We start from the raw sequence: 25,301 nt of genomic DNA, 5'->3' as shown, positions 1-25,301 counted from the left end.
GCAGCACAGGTATGGATGCATAGTATACTTGACGACACAGAGGTAGAGCAGTGGACTACTGTACCGTACTGCTATATATATATACTGGTGGTCAGCAAAATTCTGCACTGTCCTCCTACTATATATACTGCGCACAACTAAAATGCAACACAGGTATGGATGGATAGTATACTTGACGACACAGAGGTAGAGCAGTGGACTACTGTACCGTACTGCTATATATATACTGGTGGTCAGCAAAATTCTGCACTGTCCTCCTACTATATACTACAATGCAGCACAGATATGGAGCATTTTTCAGGCAGAGAATGTAGATATTTTCAGCACACTGAACACAGATATTTGCAAGCACACTGAGCAAAGATATTTGCCTGACACTGAGCACAGATATTTGCAGCACACTGAACACAGAAACTGAGAGAACGCTGCACGTCCTCTCGCTATCATCTCCAATGCATCAGTGAAAATGGCTGCGACGCGCGGCTCCTTATATTGAATACGAATCTCGCGAGAATCCGACAGCGGGATGATGATGTTCAGGCGCGCTTGGGTTAACCGAGCAAGGCGGGAAGATCCGAGGCTGCCTCGGAACCGTGTAAAATGGGTGAAGTTCGGGGGGGTTCGGATCCCGAGGAACCGAACCCGCTCATCACTAATGTTTATGCATCAAAATGCTCCGAAAAAGTGTGAATTTGACCATGTAAATAGTACCAAAATCATAGTTTTTCCAGGTTGGTCTCATCTTTATAAACTGTGGATATTGTCCTACTGTAATTTTTAAATAAAAATTGTATAGTTAGACCCAATAAGGGAAACTTGAAAGAGATTAAAAAAAATTACACTTCAGCTAATAAAATATTTATGATATTTGTACAAAGTCCTAATATAATATGAAACAGTCCTGTAAAGCTACACACATATATACTGGAGATGTGCACCGGAAATTTTTCGGGTTTTGTGTTTTGGTTTTGGATTCGGTTCCGCGGCCGTGTTTTGGATTCGGACACGTTTTGCCAAAACCTCCCTGAAAATTTTTTGTCGGATTCGGGTGTGTTTTGGATTCGGGTGTTTTTATACAAAAAACCCTCAAAAACAGCTTAAATCATAGAATTTGGGGGTCATTTTTATCCCATAGTATTATTAACCTCAATAACTATAATTTCCACTCATTTTCAGTCTATTCTGAACACCTCACACCTCACAATATTATTTTTAATCCTAAAATTTGCACCGAGGTCGCTGGATGGCTAAGCTAAGCGACACAACTGGCTGACACAGACACCTGGCCCATCTAGGAGTGGCACTGCAGTGTCAGGCAGGATGGCACTTCAAAAAAATAGTCCCCAAACAGCACATGATGCAAAGAAAAAAAGAGGCGCACCAAGGTCACTGTGTGACTAAGCTAAGCGACACAGGTGGCCGACACAAACACCTTGCCCATCTAGGAGTGGCACTGCAGTGTCAGACAGGATGGCACTTCAAAAAAATTGTCCCCAAACAGCACATGATGAAAAGAAAAAAAGAGGCGCACCAAGGTCGCTGTGTGACTAAGCTAAGCGACACAAGTGGCCGACACAAACACCTGGCCCATCTAGGTGTGGCAATGCAGTGTCAGACAGGATGGCACTTAAAAAAATAGTCCCCAAACAGCACATGATGCAAAGAAAAATGAAAGAAAAAAGAGGTGCAAGATGGAATTGTCCTTGGGCCCTCCCACCCACCCTTATGTTGTATAAACAGGACATGCACACTTTAACGAACCCATCATTTCAGCGACAGGGTCTGCCACATGACTGTGACTGAAATGACTGGTTGTTTTGGGCCCCCACCAAAAAAGAAGCAATCAATCTCTCCGTGCACAAACTGGCTCTACAGAGGCAAGATCTCCACCTCATCATCATCCTCCGATTCCTCACCCCTTTCACTGTGTACATCCCCCTCCTCACAGATTTTAAATTCGTCCCCACTGGAATCCACCATCTCAGATCCCTGTGTATTTTCTGGAGGCAATTGCTGGTGAATGTCTCCACGGAGGAATTGATTATAATTCATTTTGATGAACATCATCTTCTCCACATTTTCTGGAAGTAACCTCGTACGCCGATTGCTGACAAGGTGAGCGGCTGCACTAAACACTCTTTCGGAGTACACACTGGAGGGAGGGCAACTTAGGTAGAATAAAGCCAGTTTGTGCAAGGGCCTCCAAATTGCCTCTTTTTCCTGCCAGTATATGTACGTGCCCACGTGTCTGACGTGCCTACTTGGATGCGGTCACTCATATAATCCTCCACCATTCTTTCAATGGTGACAGAATCATATGTAGTGACAGCAGACGACATGTCAGTAATCGTTGGCAGGTCCTTCAGTCCGAACCAGATGTCAGCACTCGCTCCAGACTGCTCTGCATCACCGCCAGCGGGTGGGCTCGGAATTCTTAGCCTTTTCCTCGCACCCCCAGTTGCGGGAGAATGTGAAGGAGGAGCTGTTGACGGGTCACGTTCCGCTTGACTTGACAATTTTCTCACCAGCAGGTCTTTGAACCTCTGCAGACTTGTGTCTGCTGGAAAGAGAGATACAACGTAGATTTTAAATCTCGGATCGAGCACGGTGGCCAAAATGTAGTGCTCTGATTTCAACAGATTGACCACCCGTGAATCCTGGTTAAGCGAATTAAGGGCTCCATCCACAAGTCCCACATGCCCAGCGGAATCGCTCTTTTTTAGATCCTCCTTCAATGTCTCCAGCTTCTTCTGCAAAAGCCTGATGAGGGGAATGACCTGACTCAGGCTGGTAGTGTCTGAACTGACTTCACGTGTGGCAAGTTCAAAGGGTTGCAGAACCTTGCACAACGTTGAAATCATTCTCCACTGCGCTTGAGTCAGGTGCATTCCACCTCCTTTGCCTATATCGTGGGCAGATGTATAGGCTTGAATGGCCTTTTGCTGCTCCTCCATCCTCTGAAGCATATAGAGGGTTGAATTCCACCTCGTTACCACCTCTTGCTTCAGATGATGGCAGGGCAGGTTCAGGACTGTTTGCTGGTGCTCCAGTCTTCGGCACGCAGTGGCTGAATGCCGAAAGTGGCCCGCAATTCTTCGGGCCACCGACAGCATCTCTTGCACGCCCCTGTCGTTTTTTAAATAATTCTTCACCACCAAATTCAATGTATGTGCAAAACATGGGAAGTGCTGGAATTTGCCCAGATGTAATGCACGCACAATATTGGTGGCATTGTCCGATGTCACAAATCCCCAGGAGAGTCCAATTGGGGTAAGCCATTCTGCGATGATGTTCCTCAGTTTCCGTAAGAGGTTGTCAGCTGTGTGCCTCTTATGGAAAGCGGTGATACAAAGCGTAGCCTGCCTAGGAACGAGTTGGCGTTTGCAAGATGCTGCTACTGGTGCCGCCGCTGCTGTTTTTGCTGCGGGGGGCAATACATCTACCCAGTGGGCTGTCACAGTCATATAGTCCTGAGTCTGCCCTGCTCCACTTGTCCACATGTTCGTGGTTAAGTGGACATTGGGTACTACTGCATTTTAAAGGACACTGGTGACTCTTTTTCTAACATCTGTGTACATTTTCGGTAACGCCTGCCTAGAGAAATGGAACCTAGATGGTATTTGGTACCGGGGACACAGTACCTCAATCAAGTCTCTAGTTGCCTGTGAATTAACGGTGGATTCCGGAACCACATTTCTCACCACCCAGGCTGACAAGACCTGAGTTATCCGCTTTGCAGCAGGATGACTGCTGTGATATTTCATCTTCCTCGCAAAGGACTGTTGGACAGTCAATTGCTTACTGGAAGTAGTACAAGTGGTCTTCTGACTTCCCCTCTGGGATGACGATCGACTCCCAGCAGCAACAACAGCAGCGCCAGCAGCAGTAGGCATTACACTCAAGGATGCATCGGAGGAATCCCAGGCAGGAGAGGACTCGTCAGACTTGCCAGTGACATGGCCTGCAGGACTATTGGGTTTCCTGTGTAAGGTGGAAATTGACACTTAGGGAGTTGGTGGTGTGGTTTGCAGGAGCTTGGTTACAAGAGGAAGGGATTTAGTGGTCAGTGGACAGCTTCCGCTGTCATCCAAAGTTTTTGAACTTGTCACTGACTTATGATGAATGCGGTCCAGGTAACGTATAAGGGAGGATGTTCCTAGGTGGTTAACGTCCTTACCCCTACTTATTACAGCTTGACAAAGGCAACACACGGCTTGACACCTGTTGTCCGCATTTGTGTTGAAATAATTCCACACCAAAGAGGTGATTTTTTTTGTATTTTGACCAGGCATGTCAATGGCCATATTCATCCCATGGACAACAGGTGTCTCCCCGAGTGCCTGACTTAAACAAACCACCTCACCATCAGAATCCTCCTTGTCAATTCCCTCCCCAGCGCCAGCAACACCCATATCCTCATCCTGGTGTACTTCAACAGTGACATCTTCAATTTGACTATCAGGAACAGGGGGTGTGCAAATGTTGGAAGGCGCAAGCTCTTCCCGTCCAGTGTTGGTAAAGTCAGGCATCGCAACCGACACAATTGGACTCTCCTTGGGGATTTGTGATTTAGAAGAACGCACAGTTCTTTCCTGTGCTTTTGCCAGCTCAAGTCTTTTCATTTTTCTAGCGAGAGGATGAGTGCTTCCATCCTCATGTGAATCTGAACCACTAGCCATGAACATAGGCCAGGGCCTCAGCCGTTCCTTGCCACTCCGTGTCGTAAATGGCATATTGGCAAGTTTACGCTTCTCATTAGACGCTTTCAATTTAGATTTTTGGGTCATTTTACTGAACTTTTGTTTTTTGGATTTTACATGCTCTCTACTATGACATTGGGCATCGGCCTTGGCAGACGACGTTGATGGCATTTCATCGTCTCGGCCATGACTAGTGGCAGCAGCTTCAGCACGAGGTGGAAGTGGTTCCTGATCTTTCCCTATTTTAACCTCCACATTTTTGTTCTCCATTTTTTAATGTGTGGAATTATATGCCAGTATCAATAGCAATGGCCTACTAATAAATACTGCACACAACTGAAATGCACCACAGGTATGGATGGATAGTATACTTGACGACACAGAGGTAGGTACAGCAGTGGCCTTCCGTACCATACTGCTATATATACAGGTGGTCACTGTCAGCAAACTGCAAAACTAAAATGCACCACAGGTATAGAATCTAGATGGATAGTATACTTGACGACACAGAGGTAGGTACAGAGCCGGCCCTAGCCAATTTGACGCCCTAGGCAAAATTTTGTCTGGTGCCCCCTAGCTCCGCCGCTAGTTCTGCATCTGTACCTGCAACGCTCAGGTAGTGGGGCCCACCGGGGGGTTACCCTGTGGGCCAGTTCAACTCTGCACAATGCCACACAGTAATGACCATAATACATATAATTCCACACAGTAAATGAACCTTACACATATGCCCCACATTAGTAATGCCCATAATACACATAATGCCACACAGTAATGCACTTTACACATATGCCCCACATTAGTAATTCCCATAATACACATATACTGCCACAGATACTGCCACACTTGCTGGTTATACAAAAAGATCAGTATCAAACATGTAGAAACTGTCCATTCTCTTCACTATTCAGTGTGTTTGCTGGTGTCTGTTACTCCCGTTAACTGCATGCACTTTACTTTATACTGTGGGAGCTAAATGCTCTGCCCTCCAGTCTGATGTGTCCAAAAGTCACGCTGCACTGATGTTTCATATAGAAATAGCACAACGCAACTTACTGACCACGTTACAGTGCTAGATGGCAGGGGAATTTTACGGCATGGACTGACTAGGAAATAAAGTGTGGGGAGAACACTGCCCATGTTATGTCCCTGCAGACACCTGGGGTTTGCACAGGGATAAGGGACACACACAGGATGGCAGGGTCCCCCTCCCCCATGTGCACAAGCAGTATAGGTGATGTCAGGTTTCTGTGAAGCAGTCTTCCAAAATACACGTGGTATCATAAGAAGCCATCCAGTAATAACCTTATATAGTCAGTAAAAATGTCACAGGTCCAGGAATTGCATTTACTGGGCTTCTGCTGTCTGTCTGAGGTCTCACAAGTCAGGGGCATTCAAGCACGTCAGAGGAAGTTTAAGGCACAGTGTGCATTTTTTTTGACAAATGTAAACAGCAGTGTATACAAGTACTGATTGAATACATTTGGAAAGTAACAGTTAGTTTGCGGACTGTCCCTCTCAGCATGAGATGCTGCAGGGACATGCTTGGATGCCCCTAGACATGCTTGAATGCCCTAGGCAAATGCCTAGCCTGCCTATAGCTTAGGCCGGCTCTGGGTAGGTAGAGCAGTGGCATTCCGTACCGTACTGCTATATATACTGGTGGTCACTGTCAGCAAACTGCAAAACTAAAATGCACCACAGGTATAGAATCTAGATGGATAGTATACTTGACGACACAGAGGTAGGTAGAGCAGTGGCCTTCCGTACCGTACTGCTATATATACTGGTGGTCACTGTCAGCAAACTGCAAAACTAAAATGCACCACAGGTATAGAATCTAGATGGATAATATACTTGACGACACAGAGGTAGGTAGAGCAGTGGCCTTCCGTACCGTACTGCTATATATACTGGTGGTCACTGTCAGCAAACTACAAAACTAAAATGCACCACAGGTCTATATGCTCGCAATGTATGTACCATGGCTAAGGTTTGCATTGCAAGGCTCTGGATGGCCCCTAGTGGTCCTTTAGTTTCTGCGCTCAAGACTCTAGTTAATGATACAATATCCAAGGAAAGATATATATACATGAAACAAAACGCATCAGCCAAATTTGAAAGAGTCTGGTCTCCGTGGCTGGAATCTCCCCACTCCCACCTGGTCCCTCAATCATAGTGGAAACTGTAGAGCTATTGTGCCACTGACTTACTGTTTAATGATGTATGTTTAGATGGTTGGCTGCTGAGCTCTGCGGGTTCGCCTAATTACATGCACGACTGATAAGGTCCTGGTTTAGATGATTACTCCTCACTATGTTTTTTTTTCTATGTTTCTTCCTTCTTTTCTTTTTCTTTTTATGTACCCTTTTTATGTACTAATATATACCGATATATAATTAATAGTGATGAGCGGGTTCGGTTCCTCGGAAACCGAACCCCCCCGAACTTCACCCATTGTACACGGGTCCGAGGCATACTCGGATTCTTCCGTATGGCTCGGTTAACCCGAGCGCGCCCGAACGTCATCATCCCGCTGTCGGATTCTCGTGAGATTCGGATTCTATATAAGCAGCCACGCGTCGCCTCCATTTTCACTCGTGCATTGGAAATGTTAGGGAGAGGACGTGGCTGGCGTCCTCTCCGTTTATTCATTGTTGATGCAAATATCTGTGCTTGCTTATATCTTAATTGTGGGGACTGGGGAGCAGCTGTATATTAATATAGGAGGAGTACAGTGCAGAGTTTTGCTGATCAGTGACCACCAGTTTTATCCATTCTCTGCCTGAAAAAAACGCTCCTTATCTGTGCTAAGTGTGCTGCATATATCTGTGCTCACACTGCTTAATTGTGGGGACTGGGGAGCAGCTGTATTATATAGGAGGAGTACAGTGCAGAGTTTTGCTGACAGTGACCTCCAGTATACGTTGTCTGCCTGAAAAACACTCCATATCTGTGCTCAGTGTGCTGCATATATCTGTGCTCACACTGCTTTATTGTGGGGACTGGGGACCACCAGTATAATATTATATAGGAGGAGTACAGTGCAGAGTTTTGCTGACCAGTGACCACCAGTATACGTTAACTTGTCTGCCTGAAAAACACTCCATATCTGTGCTGCATTGTAGTATATAGTAGGAGTACAGTGCATAATTTTGCTGACCACCAGTATATAATATATAGCATTACGTTACAGTAGGCCACTGCTGTACATACCTCTGTGTCGTCAAGTATACTATCCATCCATACCTGTGGTGCATTTAAGTTTTGCACAGTTTGCTGACCACCAGTATATAATATATAGCATTACGGTACAGTAGGCCACTGCTGTACCTACCTCTGTGTCGTCAAGTATACTATCCATCCATACCTGTGGTGCATTTCAGTTTTGCACAATTTGCTGACGACCAGTATATAATATATAGCATTACGGTACAGTAGGCCACTGCTGTACCTACCTCTGTGTCGTCGAGTATACTATCCATCCATACCTGTGGTGCATTTCAGTTTTGCACAGTTTGCTGACCACCAGTATATAATATATAGCATTACGGTACAGTAGGCCACTGCTGTACCTACCTCTGTGTCGTCAAGTATACTATCCATCCATACCTGTGGTGCATTTCAGTTGTGTGCAGTATATATAGTAGTAGGCCATTGCTATTGATACTGGCATATAATACCACACATTAAAAAATGGAGAACAAAAATGTGGAGGTTAAAATAGGGAAAGATCAAGATCCACTTCCACCTCGTGCTGAAGCTGATGCAACTAGTCATGCCCGAGACGATGAAATGCCACCAACGTTGTCTGCCAAGGCCGATGCCCAATGTCATAGTAGAGAGCATGTAAAATCCAAAAAACAAAAGTTCAGTAAAATGACCCAAAAATCTAAATTGAAAGCGTCTGATGAGAAGCGTAAACTTGCCAATATTCCATTTACGACACGGAGTGGCAAGGAACGGCTGAGGCCCTGGCCTATGTTCATGGCTAGTGGTTCAGATTCACATGAGGATGGAAGCACTCATCCTCTAGCTAGAAAAATTAAAAGACTTAAGCTGGCAAAAGCACAGCAAAGAACTGTGCGTTCTTCTAAATCACAAATCCCCAAGGAGAGTCCAATTGTGTCAGTTGCGATGCCTGACCTTCCCAACACTGGACGGGAAGATCTTGCGCCTTCCCTCATTTGCACGCCCCCTGCAAGTGCTGGAAGGAACACCCGCAGTCCAGTTCCTGATAGTCAAATTGAAGATGTCACTGTTGAAGTACACCAGGATGAGGATATGGGTCTTGCTGGCGCTGGGGAGGAAATTGACAATGAGGATTCTGATGGTGAGGTGGTTTGTTTAAGTCAGGCACCCGGGGAGACACCTGTTGTCCGTGGGCCGAATATGGCCATTGACATGCCTGGTCAAAATACAAAAAAAATCAGCTCTTCGGTGTGGAATTATTTCAACACAAATGTGGACAACAGGTGTCAAGCCGTGTGTTGCCTTTGTCAAGCTGTAATAAGTAGGGGTAAGGACGTTAACCACCTCGGAACATCCTCCCTTATACATCACCTGCAGCGCATTCATCATAAGTCAGTGACAAGTTCAAAAACTTTGGATGACAGCGGAAGCTATCCACTGACCACTAAATCCCTTCCTCTTGTAACCAAGCTCCTGCAAACCACACCACCAACTCCCTCAGTGTCAATTTACACCTTACACAGGAAAGCCAATAGTCCGGCTGGCCATGTCACTGGCAAGTCTGACGAGTCCTCTCCTGCCTGGGATTCCTCCGATGCATCCTTGAGTGTAACGCCTACTGTGCTGGCGCTGCTGTTGTTGCTGCTGGGAGTCGATCGTCATCCCAGAGGGGATGTCGGAAGACCACTTGTACTACTTCCAGTAAGCAATTGACTGTCCAACAGTCCTTTGCGAGTAAGATTAAATATCACAGCTGTCATCCTGCTGCAAAGTGGATAACTCAGGTCTTGTCAGCCTAAGTGGTGAGAAACGTGGTTCCGGTATCCATCGTTAATTCAGAGGCAACTAGAGACTTGATTGAGGTACTGTGTCCCCGGTACCAAATACCATCTAGGTTCCATTTCTCTAGGCAGGCGATACCGAAAATGTACACAGACGTCACAAAAAGAGTCACCAGTGTCCTAAAAAATGCAGTTGTACCCAATGTCCACTTAACCACGGACATGTGGACAAGTGGAGCAGGGCAGACTCAGGACTATATGACTGTGACAGCCCACTGGGTAGATGTATTGCCTCCCGCAGCAAGAACAGCAATGGCGGCACCAGTAGCAGCATCTCGCAAACGCCAACTCGTTCCTAGGCAGGCTACGTTTTGTATCACCGCTTTCCAGAAGAGGCACACAGCTGACAACCTCTTACGGAAACTGTGGAACATCATCGCAGAATGGCTTACCCCAATTGGACTCTCCTGGGTATTTGTGACATCGGACAACGCCACCAATATTGTGCGTGCATTACATCTGGGCAAATTCCAGCACGTCCCATGTTTTGCACATACATTGAATTTGGTGGTGAAGAATTATTTAAAAAACGACATTGGCGTGCAAGAGATGCTGTCGGTGGCCCGAAGAATTGCGGGCCACTTTCAGCATTCAGCCACCGCATGCCAAAGACTGGAGCACCACCAAACATTCCTGAACCTGCCCTGCCATCATCTGAAGCAAGAGGTGGTAACGAGGTGGAATTCAACCCTCTATATGCTTCAGAGGATGGAGGAGCAGCAAAAGGCCATTCAAGCCTATACATCTGCTCACGATATAGGCAAAGGAGGGGGAATGCACCTGACTCAAACGCAGTGGAGAATGATTTCAACGTTGTGCAAGGTTCTGCAACCCTTTGAACTTGCCACACGTGAAGTCAGTTCAGACACTGCCAGCCTGAGTCAGGTCATTCCCCTCATCAGGCTTTTGCAGAAGAAGCTGGAGGCATTGAAGGAGGAGCTAAAACAGAGCGATTCCACTGGGCATGTGGGAAAGTGGATGGAGCCCTTAATTCGCTTAACCAGGATTCACGGGTGGTCAATCTGTTGAAATCAGAGCACTACGTTTTGGCCACCGTGCTCGATCCTAGATTTAAATCTACGTTGTATCTCTCTTTCCGGCAGACATAAGTCTGCAGAGGTTCAAAGACCTGCTGGTGAGAAAATTGTCAAGTCAAGCGGAACGTGACCCGTCAACAGCTCCTCCTTCACATTCTCCCGCAACTGGGGGTGCGAGGAAAAGGCTAAGAATTCCGAGCCCACCCACTGGCAGTGATGCAGGGCAGTCTGGAGCGAGTGCTGACATCTGGTCCGGACTGAAGGACCTGGCAACGATTACTGACATGTCGTATACTATCACTGCATATGATTCTGTCACCATTGAAAGAATGGTGGAGGATTATATGAGTGACCGCATCCAAGTAGGCACGTCAGACAGTCCGTACATATACTGGCAGGAAAAAGAGGCAATTTGGAGGCCCTTGCACAAACTGGCTTTATTCTACCTAAGTTGCCCTCCCTCCAGTGTGTACTCCGAAAGAGTGTTTAGTGCAGCCGCTCACCTTGTCAGCAATCGGCGTACGAGGTTACTTCCAGAAAATGTGGAGAAGATGATGTTCATCAAAATGAATTATAATCAATTCCTCCGTGGAGACATTCACCAGCAATTGCCTCCAGAAAGTACAAAGGGATCTGAGATGGTTGATTCCAGTGGGGCGAATTAATAATCTGTGAGGAGGGGGATGTACACAGTGAAAGGGATGAGGAATCGGAGGATGATGATAAGGTGGACATCTTGCCTCTGTGGAGCCAGTTTGTGCAAGGAGAGATTGATTGCTTCTTTTTTGGTTGGGGCCAAAACCAACCAGTCATTTCAGTCACAGTCGTGTGGCAGACCCTGTCGCTGAAATGATGGGTTCATTAAAGTGTGCATGTCCTGTTTATACAACATAAGGGTGGGTGGGAGGGCCCAAGGACAATTCCATCTTGCACCTCTTTTTTCTTTCATTTTTCTTTGCATCATGTGCTGTTTGGGGACTATTTTTTTGAAGTGCCATCCTGTCTGACACTCGCAGTGCCACTCCTAGATGGGCCAGGTGTTTGTGTCGGCCACTTGGGTCGCTTAGCTTAGTCACACAGCTACCTCATTGCGCCTCTTTTTTTCTTTGCATCATGTGCTGTTTGGGGACTATTTTTTTGAAGTGCCATCCTGTCTGACACTGCAGTGCCACTCCTAGATGGTCCAGGTGTTTGTGTCGGCCACTTGGGTCGCTTAGCTTAGTCACACAGCGACCTTGGTGCGCCTCTTTTTTCCTTTGCATCATGTGATGTTTGGGGACAATTTTTTTGAAGTGCCATCCTGTCTGACACTGCAGTGCCACTCCTAGATGGGCCAGGTGTTTGTGTCGGCCACTTGGGTCGCTTAGCTTAGTCACACAGCTACCTCATTGCGCCTCTTTTTTTCTCTGCATCATGTGCTGTTTGGGGACTATTTTTTTGAAGTGCCATCCTGTCTGACACTGCAGTGCCACTCCTAGATGGGCCAGGTGTTTGTGTCGGCCACTTGGGTCGCATAGCTTAGTCACACAGCTACCTCATTGCGCCTCTTTTTTTTCTTTGCATCATGTGCTGTTTGGGGACTATTTTTTTGAAGTGCCATCCTGTCTGACACTGCAGTGCCACTCCTAGATGGGCCAGGTGTTTGTGTCGGCCACTTGTGTCGCTTAGCTTAGTCACATAGCTACTTCATTGCGCCTCTTGTTTTCTTTGCATCATGTGCTGTTTGGGGACTATTTTTTTGAAGTGCCATCCTGTCTGACACTGCAATGCCACTTCTAGATGGGCCAGGTGTTTGTGTCAGCCACTTGTGTCGCTAAGCTTAGTCACACAGCGACCTTGGTGCGCCTCTTTTTTTCTTTGCATCATGTGCTGTTTGGGGACAATTTTTTTAAAGTGCCATCCTGTCTGACACTGCAGTGCCACTCCTAGATGGGTCAGGTGTTTGTGTCGGCCACTTGGGTCGCTTAGCTTACTCACACAGCTACCTCATTGCGCCTCTTTTTTTCTTTGCATCATGTGCTGTTTGGGGACTATTTTTTTGAAGTGCCATCCTGTCTGACACTGCAGTGCCACTCCTAAGTGGGCCAGGTGTTTGTGCCGGCCACTTGTGTCGCTTAGCTTAGTCACACAGCTACCTTATTGCGCCTCTTTTTTTCTTTGCATCATGTGTTGTTTGGGGACTTTTTTTTTGAAGTGCCATCCTGTCTGACACTGCAGTGCCACTCCTAGATGGGCCAGGTGTTTGTGTCGGCCACTTGGGTCGCTTAGCTTAGTCACACAGCTACCTCATTGCGCCTCTTTTTTTCTTTGCATCATGTGCTGTTTGGGGACTATTTTTTTGAAGTGCCATCCTGTCTGACACTGCAGTGCCACTCCTAGATGGGCCAGGTGTTTGTGTCGGCCACTTGGTTCGTTTAGCTTAGTCACACAGCTACCTCATTGCGCCTCTTTTTTTCTTTGCATCATGTGCTGTTTGGGGATTATTTTTTGAAGTGCCATCCTGTCTGACACTGCAGTGCCACTCCTAGATGGGCCAGGTGTTTGTGTCGGCCACTTGTGTCGCTTAGCTTAGTCACACAGCGACCTTGGTGCGCCTCTTTTTTTCTTTGCATCATGTGCTGTTTGGGGACAATTTTTTTGAAGTGCCATTCTGCCTGACACTGCAGTGCCACTCCTAGATGGGCCAGGTGTTTGTGTCGGCCACTTGTGTCACTTAGCTTAGCCATCCAGTGACCTTGGTGCAAATTTTAGGACTAAAAATAATATTGTGAGGTGTGAGGTGTTCAGAATAGACTGAAAATGAGTGTAAATTATGGTTATTGAGGTTAATAATACTATGGGATCAAAATGACCCCCAAATTCTTTGATTTAAGCTGTTTTTGAGGGTTTTTTGTAAAAAAACACCCGAATCCAAAACACACCCGAATCCGACAAAAAAATTTCAGGGAGGTTCTGCCAAAACACGTCCGAATCCAAAACACGGCCGCGGTACCGAATCCAAAACCAAAACGCAAAACCCGAAAAATTTCCGGTGCACATCACTAATAATTAAAAATGGATTTAGTCAAATTTGTATCTTCCAAGTTAGCAAAGTTTGACAAATTCTACAAACCCTCCGTGGCCTTTTCTCTTTTACTTTTGAAAACTACTTTCAGATAAAACTAAACATTCACTTATTTTCATATCTCATATTTAATGGATGATGCCGTATTGATGTGACTCATTCCTCACTGTGCCTGGCAAGGCTTCAATCACTGGACCTGTTTTTATTAGCAAATGGCACAGGAATCTTGGCTGAGGTACGGTATCAACAGGGCTTCTCAAAGTGGAGCATTGCCACTAAACATCCAAGCATTCAAGAAACGACACAAAATTGCTCCAGGGCAAGTAATCCATTCACAATTGATGTAGATGTATGAAAGTTTTACTTTAGTTCAGCTATACTGCTAAAATGTTGGCTCTGAAATTTCCCCACTGAAAATAATAGGATGTTTTATTAATAAATGCTAGACTTGTTTGCCCCAACATAAAGCTGGATTTATTCATCCTGGTACCATTTGCCATATTTCCCTTCAACTGTCATTATCTCTGTTTTCCGTAAATAAAACAAGAATAGAAAACAAAGCCGTTTGAACAACTTTCTTTCCAATTATGATTTGTGGTTGAATTCTTTGCTGTTCCTGCGCAGTAGTTGCCTAGAAACGTAGTAGTTGGAATAAACCTTGAGCACGAAACTAAAATATTTCTCCATGCACAAAGCAAAGGACAAGAAGCCAATATTTTTTCCATAAGTTATTAACTTTATATGGTGAGTTATATATTTGTTTATGTGCTTGATTGTGTGTAAGTGCAAGTGTTTTGCGGAACACACTTCTGTAAATTTATACTGAAGGTTTTTTGCCTAATGGTGTTTAAAGGGATATACAACAGATATATTTACAATTTATTTTAAAAAGGGGAATTAGTGTCTTAATAGAAATAATATACAAGATAATGGGTCTCCTATAGTAAATTGTAAGCATATTATTAAAGCTATTGTATGTGATCCAAGGTTTACGTCATAACAGTATGTTTTTTTCAATAATTTATTAATTTATATATTTCCACAATGTCATGAATACTCAATTTGTATACAAAAATAATTTATAGTTGCTTTACATACATTATATTAGGGTCGCTTTTATATTATAGCAGTAATAAAAATTATAATAATCACTCCTAAACGAAGAGGCCTACACCTATATATTTGTAACACTATCATAGCTTGATATACTAGGGTCACAATGACTTAAAATGCTGTTTTTGCAGAATAAACATATGTCCACCATGCACATTGTCACTTCTTTGTAGCAAGTTGCTATAGCTGGAAGGTGCTATTGCAACTTCACAGACAAGGGGGTATATTTACTAAAATTTGTATTTTCCCGACTGAGGTCAAAGTTCAATCACGAATGACATCGAAAGTGTAAAGTTGCAACTTTTTGAATTTATTACGACTAATTTACTAAGCTGTCGTATTTTGCATTTTCGTATTTACCGATGTCGATGCCATTCGTTTTTTTTTCCAGTGTTTTACGTGAGTGACTTGTAAAACACTGCCGACTTTAACACAATGAATCTCGGCCGCCTCTGAGAGATCCGTGCTGGGCTTCATTGTGCACCTTTATTAAAATAGAAATCATTGTTAAAATCTAAAAAAAAAATGCGTGGGGTCCCCCCTCCTAAGCCAAACCAGCCTCGGGCTCTTTGAGCCGGCCCTGGTTGAAAAAATATGGGAAAAAAAGTGACAGGGGTTCCCCCATATTTAAACAACCAGCACCGGGCTCTGCGCCTGGTCCTGGTTCCAAAAATACGGGGGACAAAAAGTGTAGGGGTCCCCCGTATTTCTGAAACCAGCACCGGGCTCCACTAGCCAGATACATAATGCCACAGCCGGGGGACACTTTTATCTAGGTCCCTGCGGCCCTGGCATTACATAACCAACTAGTCACCCCTGGCCGGGGTACCCTGGAGGAGTGGGGACCCCTTCAATCAAGGGGTCCCCCCCTCCAGCCACCCAAGGGCCAGGGGTGAAGCCCGAGGCTGTCCCCCCCATCCAAGGGCTGCGGATGGGAGGCTGATAGCCTTTTTGTCAAAAATGGAATATTGTTTTTAGTAGCAGTATTACAAGTCCCAGCAAGCCTCCCCCGCAAGCTGGTACTTGGAGAACCACAAGTACCAGCATGCAGTGGAAAACCGGGCCCGCTGGTACCTGTAGTACTACTACTAAAAAAATACCCCAATAAAAACAGAAGACACACACCTTGAAAGTAAAAGTTTAATACATACATCCACACCTCCATATACACATACTTACCTATGTTCACACGAGGGTCGGTCCTCTTCTCCATGTAGAATCCATGGTGTACCTGTTGAAAAAATTATACTCACATAATCCAGTGTAGATGGCTCCTCTTTTTCTCAATTTGTAATCCTGGTACTTTGCAAAAATAACAAAACGGACACCCGACCTCGCACTGAAAGGGGCCCCATGTTTTCACATGGGACCCCTTTCCCCGAATGCCAGGAACCCCCCCTGACTTCTGTCTTAGAGGGTTTCATCAGCCAATCAGGGAACGCCACGTTATGGCATCCTCCTGATTGGCTGTGTGCTCCTGTAGTGTATGACAGACAGCACACGGCAGTGTTACAATGTAGCGCCTATGCGCTCCATTGTAACCAATGGTGGGAACTTTGTGGTCAGCGGTTGACCGAAAGTAACCTCACCGCTAACCACAAAGTTCCCACCATTGGTTACAATGGAGCGCATAGGCGCTACATTGTAACACTGCCGTGTGCTGCCTGTCATACACTACAGGAGCACACAGCCAATCAGGAGGATGCCACAACGGGGCGTTCCCTGATTGGCTGATGGAACTCTCTTAGACAGAAGTCAGGGGGGGTTCCTGGCATTCGGGGAAAGGGGTCCCATGTGAAAACATGGGGCCCCTTTCAGTGCGAGGTCGGGTGTCCGTTTTGTTATTTTGCAAAGTACCAGGATTACAAATGGATTAAAAGAGGAGCCATCTACACTGGATTATGTGAGTATAATTTTTTCAACAGGTACACCATGGATTCTACATGGAGAAGAGGACCGACCCTCGTGTGAACATAGGTAAGTCTGTGTATATGGAGGTGTGGATGTATGTATTAAACTTTTACTTTCAAGGTGTGTGTCTTCTGTTTTTATTGGGGTATTTTTTTAGTAGTAGTACTACAGGTACAAGCAGGCCCGGTTTTCCACCGCATGCTGGTACTTGTGGTTCTCCAAGTACCAGCTTGCGGGGGAGGCTTGCTGGGACTTGTAGTACTGCTACTAAAAACAATATTCCATTTTTGACAAAAAGGCTATCAGCCCCCATCCGCAGCCCTTGGATGGGGGGGACAGCCTCGGGCTTCACCCCTGGCCCTTGGGTGGCTGGAGGGGGGGACCCCTTGATTGAAGGGGTCCCCACTCCTCCAGGGTACCCCGGGCAGGGGTGACTAGTTGGTTATGTAATGCCAGGGCCGCAGGGACCTAGATAAAAGTGTCCCCCGGCTGTGGCATTATGTATCTGGCTAGTGGAGCCCGGTGCTGGTTTCAGAAATACGGGGGACCCCTACGCTTTTTGTCCCCCGTATTTTTGGAACCAGGACCAGGTGCAGAGCCCGGTGCTGGTTGTTTAAATAGGGGGGAACCCCTGTCACTTTTTTTCCCATATTTTTTCAACCAGGGCCGGCTGAAAGAGCCCGAGGCTGGTTTGGCTTAGGAGGGGGGACCCCACACATTTTTTTTTTTAACAAAAATAACAATTTCCCACCCCTTCCCACTGAAAAACATGCTCGGATCTCATGGATCCGTGCATGCCTATCCGAACACGGTAAAAAAAAGCAGGTCTGGTTTTTTTAGCACTTTTTCACGATTTGTATTTTAGCACGGCAGTGTTTGGCTATTGTCGGCATTGTTTGTGATTTGCACTTTTTAGTAAATGACCGATTTCTACCAAATTGCAGGCGTATTTGACCGATGGTGTATTGATTCGTAATTTTATCCTAGGACTTCCAAAAAAATACGAATACCCTCATCACTGCCGTGATTTGCGATTAGTAAATTCCCGAGATGACACTTTGAAGAAAAAACATCATCTCGGTCAAAATCGGGACCTTAGTAAATATACCCCAATGTGTGACTGGCAGACGTTTCAACATGTCATGTAGAAAGTGTAGTGTATGTGAATTGGTGTATTCAAACACTGGGACAGGGACAGGGGTTCAATCATATTTATGACACTATAGTAAATCTGCTTAAAATGTTTTAAATGTCTATAATTAGTAGTCAGTATCTACTGTGAAATGTCATTCTACTGTGCATTTTATAGTCATGTCTTAGATTTTTTTTTACACATTTTTTTCTTTGTTTTTGTTTGTGACACCACATTTTACCATAGGAAAGTTTAGTTTGAAAAGCACTTAACACTAGGGTCAGATTACTGGCCACATGATGGAAGAAGAGGAGAAAATGCTCCTCAGACCTCCCCATATGCTTTTATAATGTCCATCAATCACCCAAATGTCCTCAGACCTCTTCATGTGCCTTTTATATGTTCCTCAAACTTCACAGCATGCCTCTTATAATGCTAATTAGACCCCTAAAATGCTGCTTATGTGGCACCAAGCCTACACCACATTCCACTACACTTCCCTAAAAAGCATTTCACCTCCCTAACAGTTACCTATGGAATCTGCTGAATCCCTTAGAGCAGAAGGGAGGGCTGGAGAATACACTTTCTTGAGTCTCCTTCTCCATGAGTTAGAATGATCTGATTGGCACTTAGCAAGGACAGTGCTATATGATTTGCTTATATGTTAAAATAAAAACACTAAGTAGATACTTTGAGATACTGTGGGTCCTGTAAAAAAAACTAAAACATCTTGCTAAGTTGCTGTAATAGTATCAGGGAACAGAGAGCAAAAATTTAAAGCAAAAAATACAGCTGGGACCACCATCATCTTACCTGCGAATGGTTTGAGGGTGCAAATGCATTGCAATTGTGATTCTCGCCCCAGCTGTGACCCATTCACTGAGCGCATGCACAATGCATTTACTATGGGAAGCACACAGCCGCGGGCACACTGGGTGCAGCAAATGGGAATAATTGTGGGTTGGATAAGCATGGCCACATCTGTAGGTGCAGATTCAATTAGCAGCCCCTGTGACTGCAGGGAAAAATCCATGGGAATAACTGAATCCAAAATCTATGGGTTATCGAGCATTAAACCTGGAGCTTTACCTGTGCGGCAAGCACAGGATCTAATTGAATCTGCAGCATAGTCTAACCGTGATACTAATTATTTGGCTGTGTACAATGTAAAGGAACAATAATTTGTGGTATATTAAAAACACTAGAAAAAGGTCTTATAATGCTAAATAAGCAAGGTGAATCAATATTTAAACCTTGATAAAGATTGTTTCTAATTAAATCAACATCAATAAAAGATCAAGTTAATTAACCTGTTGCAAAATATGACACTGGATATGTGAGTGACTGCTATGCTATTGTTGTGCATTTTCCAGTGCCTCACTGGTGATTATGGGGGTGATGCTGAGACGAATACAAGTTGATCACAATTAAACCTGCATAGTGTGCACAGAGAACAATGTTAATTTATGCCCTATGTGGTGAATTTTGTGCACCTATCTCACTGCCCTTATTCATATGCTTGTTTCCATAGCCATCAGCATTATCAGAGCACACCAGCATTCACGTTGCCAGAAGTTGGCCTAAAAACAGGCATAACTCTGTATAGCCTGCAATTCTGCCCTCAACCCACTCTTGCTAAACATTGCCTATGTTCAGACTTCTGATACCAACCAGTTACACCCCTTCAGCAACAAGAGGAGATGTGACCGAGCTGCGCAAGAGTCTGAATCATCCTAGTTGCCTGTACTCTGCCTCAGATATTGTAATCAGATAACATCAGAGATGCAGCATCCCTTGGAGAGTGATAAAATGGAGAATCAGCTCCTAACTGCCATGCCACAGGCTGTGTTTGAAAATGTCAGTTAGGAGCTGATTGGTTGGTACTTTTTCTTTCTCCATTTTATCACTTTCCAAGCGATGATGCATCTGGCCCATAGTAATATAGAAGAACACTGCCCAATACGTTTCAGAAATTATTATTTCCTTTCTTCATCATAAAAAGATGATACACACAAATATATTTGCATGTATAATGATGTTCATGGACCTACTGGTACTGTAGATAACATTTGCTAGTTAGGGAAAAATGCTGCTTCCTGATACTAAATAGTTTCTGTTATGCATTAAAAATCACTAATATATCAATATATTGTCTAATCTAGAATAGTACACAAGTAAAACCTTATTGTATCTAGTGCAGTGGTCTCCAAACTTTTTTGTATCACGGCGCCCTAGAATATAAGAATTGTTTTCACGGCACCCCTAGGCTAAACATTTCTTATTGAGAAATTTAGAAATAAATATTACATTAAGTAGATCACGTTTATATGTCATCCTTAGGGTCAGTTGTGTGGTGAGGGACAAGATTTGCTTCTGTTTGGCCACATATTTTATGACTGGTAGCCACCAGCACTGGTTTTGCCTATTATATTGACCATCAATAATTTGAATTGGTCTTGGACCACCAACCCAGGGCACCCCTGCAAGTGTCCCGAGGCACCCCAGGGAGCCACGGCACACAGTTTGGGAACCTCTGATCTAGTGCATTGTATATGGATCAGATGGAGTAAACTTGAATTTATAGTACTTTTTGAAGTGGACCACCTATGTCATAGCAAATCCCCATACATCTGTTAGGTGCTAGCTGGTCAGACTGCAGTTCTTAAACATACAGTTACACTTGTTGTGTCATATTAAAAAGTCAATACAATTCATGTTTTCAGCCCCAATTATTTTTACATGTATTCTCTGGAAAATTAAAGACACCAGAACATAGAATGTTGTGAGATCTATACCACATTCATCACTGTAGATGGACAGGATACTGTATGGAGATTGCAACATTGCTATCCACTTGTCATACTGGAAGTGTTTGTTACATAGGATATATTTGTTGTACAGGAAGTCATTGCTCACTATGACTTGCAAGTGTGAATTACAGTTTAGTACATATTTAATAAATAATCCTTCTTACTCCGTGACAAATTATCCTACAAACTTTTTTTCTATGATTTCCCATTATTAGAACATGCATTTCATGTCTATATCCTAGAAATAATGAACATGCTTCCCAGTATACTGCACTCTCTGAGTCAGGGAGGTGATCTCTGACACCTAGAGCCTACTGTAATTCATATCTGCATGCAAACCCAACGGTTTACTTACAAATCTGATGTTTGGGGGACTGTTCAGGTGCAAGATACACTCTGTGCATGTGCAGAACGGGTCTTGCAATGCCATACACATCCCCCTGTCAGTTGCAGCATGATTGACATGCTGTGGCATTTGGGGGGTGGAGCAGAGCTGCCACCTGGCAGTGTTCTTTAAAACTGTGGTTTGTCACTCCCATTTTGAAGGCAAAGGGCACAGGGTCTGCGTTGTCTTTCTGGGCCCCGGTGTCCAGATCCTATAGTCAGCCTGAGTAAGCTGGCTGGTACCTGTAGCCATAGGGAGTCATGACCGGTGGTCATGATGGTGATCTGATGCTGCATCCTCAGATGCAGAACTTGAATCTCACAAATGCTAACAGGAGGCATCTATCTCCTACAGATGCCTCTTGTGGCATTTGAATTTTAATGACATGTTTCTCTGAGAGGTAAAAGTAACAGTCTGCAGGCTATTACAGAGCTTTGTTATGTCTTTAAGGGTTAGCTGTACTAAGCTGTGAAAAGAGTGGAGAAGTGAGCCTGTGGAGGAATTACCCATGGCAACCAATCAGCTGCTTTGTATAATTTTATAATATGCAAATTTTAAATGTTACTTCAATGCCGATTGGTTGCCATTGGCAACTTTCCACCTGCTCACTTCTCCACTCTTTTCACTGCTTAATACATCACCCCCTAAGGTAATTCCTTCTGCACCCAACAATCACAATTGCATCATTTCAACATCTTTAAATGATGTTATACCTATTATGGCCATTAATTCATGCTCACCACCCACAAATGATTGAATTACAAGAGGGTTGTTGGCAAAAGAAGAGGGGTTTGCATCCTAAATACACCTTCTCTGGTGTTTTTCTCATAGGGTTTGATTGGCTGGTACTTTATCTCCGTCCACTTTATCTCCATCCAAGGTTTACTAAATAAACCCCAGAATAAGCAAGTACTCAGTAAATATGTTATAGGCAGGCAGTGCAATGTGCTCATGTGATTCATGGTGGGATGGTGGCCTGGAGCTTCCAAAATGTCTAATGCTACAGTAAATCCCAAACTGCCTCTTGATTGTGGCTAGGATGGTAGTAACCAGATGGCATCATTAAGCCATTAGTCAAATGGTACTGACAGCTCCTTTCAGTTCTATCCTAAGCATTGGCTAAGCAGCATTAGAAGCAGACAGAGTATTGTGGTGTTACAATCGCCACTAGCTGGGAACTCCTGCTAAAAGCTGTCTAACAAGTGGGAAGCCCCGTATACTTAACCATCAGTTAAGGAGTTCTGTTATACCAGTTGGATATTTATTAGCATGCAGTCAGTACGTCACCAGTAAAAATGTCGACATTCAGAAGGTTGACAGCAAAAGGACAACATTCATTATGGCGACATGGTTAAATGTCAACCTGATTAATTTCAATACATGCAAATGTTGACATTGACTACCATGTCAAGATTATTCATGTTGCCCTAATGAACGTCTACATTGTGAATGTGAACAGATAATATACCACACTCATTCTATTATACTCTAGCCATTAGGTGGGAGAGCCTGTAATACTCTAATGAACAAACAGGAAGTCATGTTACAAGCTTGCCACCATGTTACACATATTCAGACACCCTGATGTATTCTAGTCAAAAGAATGGAAGACTACATGACCTATATATTGTGGTGATATTCAGTACACCTATTGTAATTGATCAGATTTTCCAACGTATCGTGGGTGCAATTAATAATGGTCGCATGTGACATGGCCACCACAGTGTGTATACCATGCGATCATATGGATTGTTGGTGCATAGATAGTGCCCGTGCATCCCGAAGGTACACTTATCAAATGATCTATGAATACCCACTGCCGCATGTAATGTAGGATAAAGATGGACACATTTGCATGTATATATATATTATATTATATTATATTATATTGGGTGCAGTGTGTGGGGTACACTGCTCACCCTGCAACCATATTAGATTACTTACAGTGCCTCTCCATAGTCCCATGTCAGCACTGCAGCAGAAATCACTAGAAAACAGTGCAGTTGCCAGTGGCGGCTTCAGAGGTTGGACTGCACTGTGCAGCACAGTCTTAAATTCAAATAGGGGAGCCACATCAATCAGCACAGCTCGGCAGCATTCTCTGCCTGTCTTGCAATAAGCTCCAGAAGCACCAGTCCCTGCTTAAGGCCCCACAAGGGCCCTCAGGCAGCTGCCCAGTATGCCCATATGTTAAGATGGCCCTGTGTAGGAGGCAGAAGCCCTGTTAATCAAGGTGTAAGAGGTTCACTTCTAAAATATTGATGATAGCATAATAGGTTTCACTGTCGAAAGCTATGTATTGGAGAAGGCCTTGGTCTTCATGAAATGTGTATTAATAAGATGTTTGAAGTGTAGAATTATATTCTCGGTAGAGTCTGTGTGTTTCCATGAAGAGAGGGTGATTTTAGATTTTTAGAACTACAGGTATATGTTTTAGTAATTTTACAACTATATGTTTGTGGGTTGGAAGAATACTATTAAAAAAGGCTTTGTACGGTCTTCAGTTAGCTAGTACTGTGTAATTAGTAGATGTGCCTTTTGCTCTCATAATCCGTCTGCCTGTTTATATTGCATAACAGTTATAACTCACATACTGCTATAAATTGTTAATTGCTTTGCATTCTAAATTATGGGTTTGTTTTATTTTTCAAGCTTCTATAGATTAACAAAATGCAGAGAATTTACACTTTGACCTTAAACAATACGTATATAACAGCAAAGAGGCATTACAAATAAAAACTAAATTCCTTGAAAAAAATAATTAGTATATAATTATAATTTGTATTTAGTAAATGGTTAAATACATGGTTTATTGCATGCTGTGTTGGACGTACAACTTAAATAAAATGTTAGACACTGATTATGAAGGAGAGAATATGAAAGAGGGTTTGTATTTTGTTTCTTATGCTATAAATTTTACGCTAATGAAAGGTTTTAGAAAAATAAATTTAAACCCACTGGGGCAAAGCAAAGCAATATTGAGCAAATTCGTACTTTAGTGTCAGTCAATTATCTCAGTTTGCTGTCCTGTTCTCTGGCCTAACAAGTTATTCAATGTTCCCAGTTCTAAAAAATTGGAAGAGAATATATTATTTTTAACTATTGTTATACAATTTCAAATATGTATATTATCTCATTTATTTATTTTATATATTTATTTTCAAATCAAGGTTTTGCATGCCTACAAAACATAGTTAAAAAAACTAATGTATTCTTGTCAAACTATGTGTACAAAATACAAAAAGATCAAATAACATGTTTTTCATATATTTGTTAAGGAAAAACTGGACACATAGAAATTAACATATTACTCACATTTGTACTCACATTTTTATAGCGCAAACCAACTCTATTTACTGTCAGGCTGTGCCACAGCTGATGCCGATGGTTTCTTGTTTAGCTTTCTGGCTAGGTCATCTTTGTGGACAGCACCATTAGGCACACTTGTAATTTATGTGATATTTTGGGTCTCCTCTGCATGAACATGCTCATGAGCAATTGATAGGCAGTAAGGGGGTCATTCCGACCCGTTCGCACGCAGCGGTTCTTCACTGCGGTGCGAATGGGTCAGAACTGCGGCTGCGTGGTGCCCGCATTGCGCACGCGCGTCGTTGTCCAGTAATGGCAGTCGCCGGGCAACGATGCCAGGACAGAAGAAAGCGATTGCAGGCCCGATCACAAGAAGATTGACAGCGGGATGGAGGATCGGGGCGTCTACTCACCATTTCCCGGGCATGGTAAGGCGAATGCAGGCGTGTCCAGGCTTTTGGAGGGCGGATGTCTGACGTCACAGCCGGGACCTTCATCGCTGGATCCGTCGCACTAGGTAAGTAGGTGCAGGGCTGGTCTTGTTTTACACAAAACTTTTTTAGCATATCAGGGCTGCACAAGTGATCGCAGCCCTGCTATGCTAAAATAGACTCCCCCAGGCAGCATCAAGTTGATCGCACGAGCAGCAAAAAGTTGCTACATGCGATCAACTCGGAATGACCACCTAAGTGCCTATATAATTCCAAGGTGCAGTGTGGTGGTACTGATGGATACAGTTCCAATCCAATTATTTTAATCCCAGTGGTGATGAAACTACCTGACTTCTGTTGCTGCCTGTTGCGTGTC

The 25,301-nt window shown here is 44.0% G+C and overlaps 1 protein-coding gene across 1 annotated transcript in view; it reads right to left on the bottom strand.

Annotated features, from left to right (window-relative positions):
• The window catches only part of LOC134934642 (teneurin-2-like), a 1,156,291-nt gene that overhangs the window by 466,494 nt on the left and 664,496 nt on the right, over positions 1–25,301 (bottom strand). The gene's annotated exons all lie outside the window — the stretch shown is intronic.

This window comes from Pseudophryne corroboree, chromosome 6, assembly GCF_028390025.1.
Source record: "Pseudophryne corroboree isolate aPseCor3 chromosome 6, aPseCor3.hap2, whole genome shotgun sequence".
NCBI classification, from domain to species: Eukaryota; Metazoa; Chordata; class Amphibia; order Anura; family Myobatrachidae; genus Pseudophryne; species Pseudophryne corroboree.
This window is presented reverse-complemented; position numbering and strand designations above follow the sequence as displayed.